The following is a 9,989-nucleotide window of genomic DNA, read 5'->3' on the forward strand; positions in this document are numbered from 1 at the left end:
TGTCACAGATGTATGTTAAAACCTGTTATATGATGTCATTCTCTCAAAAAAACAATAAAAAAAATTGAAACAAAAAGGTGCAAGTCGGGTATTGAGGGAAGGGCATTCCAGAGGTGTGGGGCAGTCAGTGAGAAAGGTTTAAGGCGAGAGAAGGCTATAGATACCGTGCATGTGCTGCCAGGCAGTCAGACGCGCATGCAGGACAGGCATACCCCGGTTTAAGGACACTCACTTTAAGTACACTCGTGAGTAAGGACATATTTTCATAGCCCCATACTCCTGTGTCCGTGCGCTCGCTTCGCAAGTACAGACACATTTTCTGCCCTACAGACCGCCATAGTAATGACGCGCTGATTCTCCTCGCCCAATAGGCAAACGACAGCTCACCCATGCGCCTGTCAGCACATCCTGAACAGCAATACCGGCTCCTTCCCTGTACCGAAGCATCGATACGTGGAAAAAAGGTAGTGCTTCACTTTAAGTACACTTTCGCTTTACATACATGCTCTGGACCCATTGCGTACGTTAATGCGGGGTATGCCTGTGGTGACCACTGGGGCCGTAGCCTAAGGGCTGGGACCCGCTGCGCCCGGCGGCGCGGGCGGCCACACGAGCGTTCCCCACCAGCAGGGGAATCCTCCCGAGCCGGTCCCCCCTGGCTGCACAGCTCACTACACGCTGTGACGCGTCAGCCACTAGGGGATTCAAGAGAATTGTAATCCCTAGCGTCGACGCGTCACATGGTGTGGCTGTGAGCCAATGAGGAGGGAAGGCTTCGGGAGGAGGAGAGGCTTCGGGGAGCGGGGAGGAGTGTGGAGGGAAAGCAGCGTGAGTGCCTGTCTGTGTGTGTGTATGTGTGTGTCTGAGTGCCTGTCTGTGTGTGTGTCTGAGTGCCTATCTGTGTTTGTGTATGTGTGTGCCTGAGTGCGTGAGTGCTTGCCTCTGTGTGTGTGTGTGCATGAGTGTCAGCGTGTGAGCCCGCAGTATCTCCCGAGCCCGAGGAGGGGGGGGGGTAGCGGGTCCCTCCGCTTAAACCACGCCCCCCTCCCACTCCAGCCCCAGCTCCCTACAGACCGCATATCGCGGTCTGTGTCTGTCAGCGCGCCGCCTGTCTGCAGTGCAGGCGCGCTGACTGAGGGAGTGGGGCCTTAGCCTAAGGCTACATACGGGCAGCAATGGTGCTGAACAAGGCTGTGAGGAGAAGACAGGAGTGAGGGGAGAGGTGCAAAGAGCTGCTGTGATTACATACTCATTGCTATTTACTTAAGTGCCTGTTAAAGTGCAATTGAGGCTATTGCACTTTAGTGAATCTAGTGTTTGGTAAACAGAGGAGGCAAAGTGGATAAGGAAAAATAACCCCCTGCAGATCAGTACCTGGGAGGCAAATAAAGGGAGTGGGAGGAAGGGGGATACAGAACACAAACAGCAATAGAAACACAGTAAGAGAAACCATGTGAGACGGGTAACTCTTCTCCTGAGGGAAATATAGGGGAAATAATTTGACAAGCTGTTTGGGGGATAAATAAAATTTCTTCAGTAGTTTCGGGAGGTTTTGCAAGGATTTGGAAAGACAATAAGTGATGGTAATTGTCACAGAGTACTGTAATAGTCTGGAGAATATAGATGTGGCATTAGCTGCCCAGTAAACTAGGTAAAGTAGTGTAGGTGACAGCAACCAAAGTTATCCATAATGGCAACAGCTGCCTCTGGTTAAATAAGGGTTTGAAAAGTGTGGCCCTAAGACGGGGAAATACTTGTGTGGGGTGAGAGGAAAAGGAGCGCTTAGGATAGCTAGCAAGGAGAAAAGGCTGATTGTACAAAACTCTTATGGGTTTGTAATCTCAGGATTTATTTAAACTGAAGCAGAGTAGGAAAATGGTATTTAAAGGGGCAGTCCCTCCTAGGAAGAACGTGAACCAACAACAATGGCATATTTAATAGGTTCAATGTAGTGAATTGTCAAGTTAAAAAACCCATTTAGCAAACAGAAATCATAACACTTCCATAGAAAACAAAGTAATTATAATGTCCTCATTAGTCAAACACATACATTTTCCTGGAGAAATACAGAACAGAATTTCTTTCACAATACACAAATAAGTAAAACAGTTATTTTAACCCTTTGAGTGACGGCGGGGTCACGTGATCGCTCCCTCACTGAAGACAGAGCGGACGGGGAGACCCCCTCCCTTCTATCCCATGTAGTGATAGATCCGTCCTGCCCTGCACAGGAGCACAGAATGTCATCTCCCCTAGGAAAACCAGCAGGATTACTATGACGTAGCTTTTACATCATGGGGCCAGACGCGGTGACAAAGCAGCTACATCAAAAGAGCACCCAATGGGTTAAATGCTGATTTCATCCTTTTCAAGGAAGTCATGTACTCCCAGTGATTTCATGTTTTCCCGCCGCTAGGTTGGATTTAAAGCAGCAGTTCAAGCTGCCTTAAAAAAATATATATATATATATATACATACAGTATATATATGTTTCCCTTCAATATGCGCATCAATGCAATCCCAACACTAATAAGTGATTAGCTAAGTTGCCGATCGATCCGTTCTCCTGTGATCAATTCCTCAAATATTCAGCTCGAGGTGTCACTAAATCACTGTGTGATTCAGTCAGTGGAACACATTTATATTCATATGCGTTCCCCTGACGTGTGCTCGCTCCCGAGCCCTGGTCCTGTCACATGGGGCTTCTCCAGCAGCTGCAGAATCTCCCTGTCGCAGTAAGTATTGTGACTTAAACTAAACTGGTTCCTGGGGTAAGATCAGCCTCAACTATTAACCCAGATATACTGTATGCGGGTGGATATACCAGATACACAGGTTTAAACCTCTGTCACTCTTGCTCACGACTGCTATGGATTCTACTATTCTGTTTATCCCACTTAAGTCTACACAATTATTATTAATAAGATACTACATAACACTTATGATCTAGCCCAGCGTTTCCCAAATGGTGGGTCGCGACCCGGCACCGGGCCACGGCACCAAAATTGCTGGGTCGCAGCGAGGCTGGCCGCGCGGTGTCTCCCGTCCCCCCCGCTCAAGTTAAAAAACAATGGCGGCGATTCCCCCCGCGGTCCCGCTCGCTTGCGCAGGGCAAGCAGGGCCCGCTCCCTTCCTCCCCCCCCCCCGCTCCCAACGTGGGACGGAGGAGGAAGTACCAGCTCCTCTGCGGCCCGCACGTTACATGGGGGAGGGTGGAAGTACAAGCTCCTACTGCGGCCCGCTTCCCCCCGCGGCCAGCTTCCCGAGCTCACCTCCCGTGGCACCCCCTCCCGAGCCCACCTCCCGTGCCCCCAAGCCCACCTCCCGTCCCGGGCAGCAGGGGATATCGGGGGCAGCAGGGGAAAGCGTCCGGCGGCAAGGTAAGTCACCCCACCCAGTCACTGCCTCCCACCCAAGTGTCCCTGGCCCCCTCCCACCCACCCAAGTGTCCCTGGCCCCCTCCCACCCACCCAAGTGTCCCTGGCCCCCTCCCACCCACCCAAGTGTCCCTGGTCCCCTCCCACCAACCCACCCAAGTGTCCCTGGCCCCCTAAGTGTCCCTGGCCCCCTCCCACCCACCCAAGTGTCCCTGGCCCCCTCCCACCCACCCAAGTGTCCCTGGTCCCCTCCCACCAACCCACCCAAGTGTCCCTGGCCCCCTAAGTGTCCCTGGCCCCCTCCCTCCCACCCACCCAAGTGTCCCTGGCCCCCTCCCTCCCACCCACCCAAGTGTCCCTGGCCCCCAAAGTGTCCCTGGCCCCCTCCCTCCCACCCACCCAAGTGTCCCTGGCCCTCTCCCTCCCACCCAAGTGTCCCTGGCCAACCCAAGTGTCCCTGGCCCCCAAGGTGTGTCCCTGGCCCCCTCCCTCCCACCCAAGTGTCCCTGGCCCCCTCCCTCCCACCCAAGTGTCCCTGGCCCCCTCCCTCCCACCCAAGTGTCCCTGGCCCCCTCCCTCCCACCCACCCAAGTGTCCCTGGCCCCCTCCCTCCCACCCACCCAAGTGTCCCTGGCCCCCTCCCTCCCACCCACCCAAGTGTCCCTGGCCCCCTCCCTCCCACCCACCCAAGTGTCCCTGGCCCCCTCCCTCCCACCCACCCAAGTGTCCCTGGCCCCCTCCCTCCCACCCACCCAAGTGTCCCTGGCCCCCTCCCTCTGACCCACCCAAGTGTCCCTGGCCCCCTCCCTCTGACCCACCCAAGTGTCCCTGGCCCCCTCCCTCCCACCCAAGTGTCCCTGGCCCCCTCCCTCCCACCCAAGTGTCCCTGGCCCCCTCCCTCCCACCCAAGTGTCCCTGGCCCCCTCCCTCCCACCCAACCAAGTGTCCCTGGCCCCCTCCCTCCCACCCAACCAAGTGTCCCTGGCCCCCCCTCCAGTCACTCACATCCGTCGTTGCCTGTAATTCACTGTTTGTGTCTGTGTGCGTATAGGGGAGATCAAGTGTGTGTGTGTGTATCAGTGTCTGTGTGTGTGTCTGTGTGTATCTGTATCAGTGTGTATGTGTGTCTGTGTGTGAATCAGTGTCTGTGTGTATCAGTATCAGTGTAAGTGTGTGTGTATCAGTGTCTGTGTTTGTGTGTGTGTGTGTGTGTGTGTGTGTGTGTGTGTGTGTGTGTGTGTGTGTGTGTGTGTGTGTGTGTGTGTGTGTGTGTGTGTGTGTGTGTAGCAGTGTCTCTGTGTGTGTAGCAGTGTCTCTGTGTGTGAAGCAGTGTCTCTGTGTGTGTATCAGTGTCTCTGTGTGTATCAGTGTGTGTGTGTGTGTAGCAGTGTCTGTGTGGCTGCGTGTGTGTCAGTGGCGGCTGTGTGTGTGTGTATCAGTGGCTCTGTGTATGTATCAGTGTGTGTGTCAGTGGCTGCGTGTGTCAGTGGCTGTGTGTGTGTATCAGTGGCTGTGTGTGTGTGTGTGTGTATCAGCGGCTGTGTGTGTGTCTGTGTGTGTATCAGTGACTGTGTGTGTGTGTGTGTGTGTATATCAGTGGCTGTGTGTGTGTGTCTGTGCAGGCCCTATAGGCCAGTATAGGCGATAATTTTTTTAGTGGGTCACGAAAAAGAAGTTAAAAAATAACCGGGTCACGGAAAAAAAAGTTTGGGAAACCCTGATCTAGCCTATGTGCCTCTGTGTAAACACAATCTATAATAGGAGTTATGTCTTTTAATCTATATATCCCTAATGGTTTGTAGTTTGCCTTGTTATCTTATGCCCAGATAAATGTGTAATACTGCTGCTTTTGACTGTAAACTGATAACATTGAACCATTTTTTAACTTGCTCCTTTGCAGCTTTAACCCCTTCATTTTGTGAGAAAAATCATCTAAGAAAGAAAATATCAGCACGGCTGCTCCCAGTTCTTCAGACTAATTTATAGTCATTAAATATCCTTTATGGCACCAACCTACAATTTTTGTTTATCAGCTATGACTAGCACAACAGATGTACAGTATTAACAACCTGCCTTATTGCAGTCCCCGCACCTACCTACATTTTGTTGAAAGTGTTCAACACCATCAATAATGACACAGATATCCAAGAGGACAATGTACGCCATTTCTTCTCGGTATATGAATACTGCAGAAATTGCCCTCAATCTAAGGGCAAAATCTGGCCCAATATGACACAAATAAATACCCACAATATCACTCAAGGGGATGGATGCTACACAACGACATGCAACCCTTCAAACATCGGGAAATGTCAACAATTGCAATTACAAAGGAATAATAATAAGACTGGGAGCAATGCCATATTATGCAATAGAACTGATTTTCAGTGCATGGACGTTAACAATACCATGTTTTGTAATAATACTATAGAAACACCCAGTCACATATACCATGTTAAACTTCCAGTAGGATGGCTCTTTTCATGTGGAAATGTTACATATTCATACATTGTATTGTATTGTATGTCTTTATTTATATAGCGCCATTAGTGTACATAGCGCTTCACAGTAGTAATACATGTGGTAATCAAATAAATAACAGATAATATAAATAACAGATCATGGGAATAAGTGCTTTAGACATAAAGTAACATTTCGGAAGAGGAGTCCCTGCCCCGAGGAGCTTACAGTCTAATTGGTAGGTAGGGAGAACGTACAGAGACAGTAGGAGGGAGTTCTGGTAAGTGCGTCTGCAGGGGGCCAAGCATTATGTACCGTGTTTAGAATATTCACAGTGCTATTCATATGCTTCTTTAAGCAAGTGTGTCTTAAGGTGGGTCTTAAAGGTGGCTAGAGAGGGTGCTAGTCGGGTACTGAGGGGAAGGGCATTCCAGAGGTGTGGGGCAGTCAGTGAAAAAGGTTTAAGGCGGGAGAGGGCTTTAGATACAAAGGGGGTAGAAAGAAGACATCCTTGAGAAGAACGCAAGGAACACATACCTGGGAATATTACAGGAGGACCATGTGCCCTCACTAGATTAGGGCTGATGATGTACTCCCTAGAACCAGGCCCTCATCAGTCTCTGGCCAAGCGTTAAACTATCCCATTAGATGAAAATTGTGAGTCAAATGTGAAACTACTCTCCCGAGCTGAAGTCCTGGCATTAGCTTTATCATTTGTAGGAGTACCTGCCTTAGCTGCATGCAGCGCGAAGTAAGTTGAGAAGTTGGGATGCGCAGTAGCTAAAGGATTAAATAATACGTCACAAACAATTGAAGAACTATTGTTTGACCTACAGGGTACACGGAAAGCAGTCCTACAAAATCGTGCCACTGTAGATTACCTGCTCCTCAAGCATGAGCATGGCTATGAAGATTTTGATGGAATGTGTTGTTTTAATTTGTCCGACCATTCCACTTCCATACAACGTCATATCTCTGACATAAGGGAAATTGTGAATGACATAAGAGAAGGGTCTGATCAGTTTGATTTGACATTTGGACTAGGATCATGGCTAGGGGTCATCAGAAAGAAACTATTAATGGGTCGAGTAGTAGTAAGCATTTTTGTAGTAATATATGCTATAGCAGGCCTGCCCAACTCGTAAAGTGAGAAGGGCCGAACTGCTCCAAGGAAAAAAAATTTGGGCCGCACGGGTTAAATCATCATCATCATCATCATCATCATCATCATCATCATCATCATCATCATCATCATCATCATCATCATCATCATCATCTCTCCTCCAGCACCTCTCATCATCATCATCATCATCATCCTCCTTCTATCTCTCCCAGAAACCCTCACTATCAACCTTTACGATACTCCCCATCTATCTCTCATACCCCCATCTCTCCCCCTCACCCAAACAATACCCCCCTCCAGATCAAACACACAATACACCTCTCCACATCAAACACACAATACCCCCCTCCACATCAAACACACAATACCCCCTCCACATCCCCCCAGCCCATTCCATGTCAGCAGCCGCCCCCTTCCCAAGTCAGCATCCCATGTCAGCATCCCCCCCCCACAAGTCAGCATCCCCCCATGTCTCTCTTCCCTCAATATGACACTCTCTCCCCCTCCTCTAAATGACACTCTCTCCCCCTCACCTCAATATTACACACTCTTCCCCTCCGCTCAATATGACACACTCTCTCCCTCCCCTCAATATGACACTCTCTCCCTCCCCTCAATACGACACTCTCTCTCTCCCTCCCCTAAATACGACACTCTCCCCCTCCCCCTAAATGACACGTTCTCCCCCTCCTCTTAATATGACTCTCTCCCCCTCCCCTCAATATGACACTCTCTCCCCCTCCCCTAAATATGACACGCGCTCCCCCTCCCCTCAATATGACACTCTTTTCCCCTCCCTTCAATATGACTCTCTCCCCCTCCCCTCAATATGACACTCTCTCCTCCTACCCTCAATATGACACTCTCCCCCCCTCCCCTCAATATGACACTCTCTCTCCCTCCCCTCAATATGACACTCTTTCTCCCTCCCCTCCATATGACACCCTCTCTCACTCCCCTCAATATGACACTCTCTCCCTCCCCTCAATACGACACGCTCTCTCCCTCCCCTCAATATGACACTCTCTCTCCCTCCCCTCAATATGACACTCTCTCCCTCCCCTCAATACGACACTCTCCCCCTCCCCTCAATATGACACTCTCTCCCTCTCCCCTCAATATGACACTCTTTCCCGCTCCCCTCAATATGACACTCTCTCCCCCTCCCCACAATATGACACTCTCTCCCCCTCCCCTCAATATGACTCTCTCCCCCTCCCCTCAATATGAAACTCTCCCACTCCCCTCAATATGACACTCTCTCCCCCTCCCCTCAAAATGACACGCTCTCCCCCTCCTCTCAATATGACTCTCTCCCCCTCAACTCAATATGACACTCTCCCCCTACCATCAATATGACACTCTCTCCCCCTCCCCTAAATATGACACGCGCTCCCTCTCCCCTCAATATGACACTCTCTCCCCCTCCCCTCAATATGACACTCTCTCCCCCTCCCCTCAATATGACACTCTCTCCCCCTCCCCTCAAAATGACACTCTCTCCCCCTCCCCCCAATATGACACTCTCTCCCCTCAATATGACACTCTCTATCCCTCCCCTAAATATGACACGCTCTCCCCCTCCCCTCAATATGACACTCTCTCCCCCTCCCCTCAATATGACACTCTTTCCCCCTCCCCTCAATATGACACTCTCTCCCCCTCACCTCAATATGACACACTCTCCCCCTCCCCTCAATATGACACTCTCTCCCCCTCCCCTCAATATGACACTCTCTCTCGCTCCCCTCAATATGACACTCTCTCTCCCTCCCCTCAATATGACACTCTCTCTCCCTCCCCTCAATATGACCTCTCTCCCTCCCCTCAATACGACACTCTCGCCCCCGCCCCTCAATACGACACTCTCTCCCCCTCCCCTCAATACGACACTCTCTCCCCCTCCCCTCAATACGACACACTCTCCCCCTCCCCTCAATATGACACACTCTCCCCCTCCCCTCAATATGACACACTCTCTCCCTCCCCCGAATATGACACTCTCTCTCCCTCCCCTCAATATGACACTCTCTCTCTCTCCCTCCCCTCAATACGACACTCTCTCTTCCTCCCCTCAATACGACACTCTCCCCCTCCCCTAAATGATACGCTCTCTCCCTCCTCTCAATATGACTCTCTCCCCCTCAACTCAATATGACACTCTCCCCCTCCCCTCAATATGACACGTGCTCCCCCTCCCTTCAATATGACACTCTCTCCCTCCCCTCAATATGACACTCTTTTCCCCTCCCCTCAATATGACACTCTCTCCCCCTCCACTCAATATGACACTCTCTCCCCCTCCCCTCAATATGACACTCTCTCCCCCTCCCCTCAATATGACACTCTTTCCCCCCCTCAATACGACACTTTCTCTCCCTCCCCTCAATATGACACTCTCTCCCTCCCCTCAATATGACACTCTCTCCCTCCCCTCAATTCGACACTCTCCCCATCCCCTCAATATGACACTCTCTCCCCTTCCCCTCAATATGACACTCTTTCCCGCTCCCCTCAATATGACACTCTCTCCCCCTCCTCTCAATATGACACTCTCTCCCCCTCCCCTCAATATGACACTCTCTCCCCCTCCCCTCAATATGACACTCTCTCCCCCTCCCCTCAATATGACACTCTCTCCCCCTCCCCTCAATATGACACTCTCTCCCCCTCCCCTCAATATGACACTCTTTCCCCCTCCCCTCAATATGACACTCTCTCCCACTCCCCTCAAAATGACACTCTCTCCACCACCCCTCAATATGACACTCTTTCCCCCTCCCCTCAATATCACACTCTCTCCCCCTCCCCTCAATATGACACTCTCTCCCCCTCCCCTCAATATGACACTCTCTCCCCCTCCCCTCAATACGACACTCTCTCTCCCTCCCCACAATACGACACTCTCTCACCCTCCCCTCAATACGACACTCTTTCCCCCTCCCCTCAATATGACACTCTCTCTCTCCCTCCCCTCAATGACACTCTCTCTCCCTCCCCTCAATATGACACTCTCTCTCCCTCCCCTA

This window comes from Ascaphus truei, chromosome 15, assembly GCF_040206685.1.
Source record: "Ascaphus truei isolate aAscTru1 chromosome 15, aAscTru1.hap1, whole genome shotgun sequence".
Taxonomy (NCBI): Eukaryota; Metazoa; Chordata; class Amphibia; order Anura; family Ascaphidae; genus Ascaphus; species Ascaphus truei.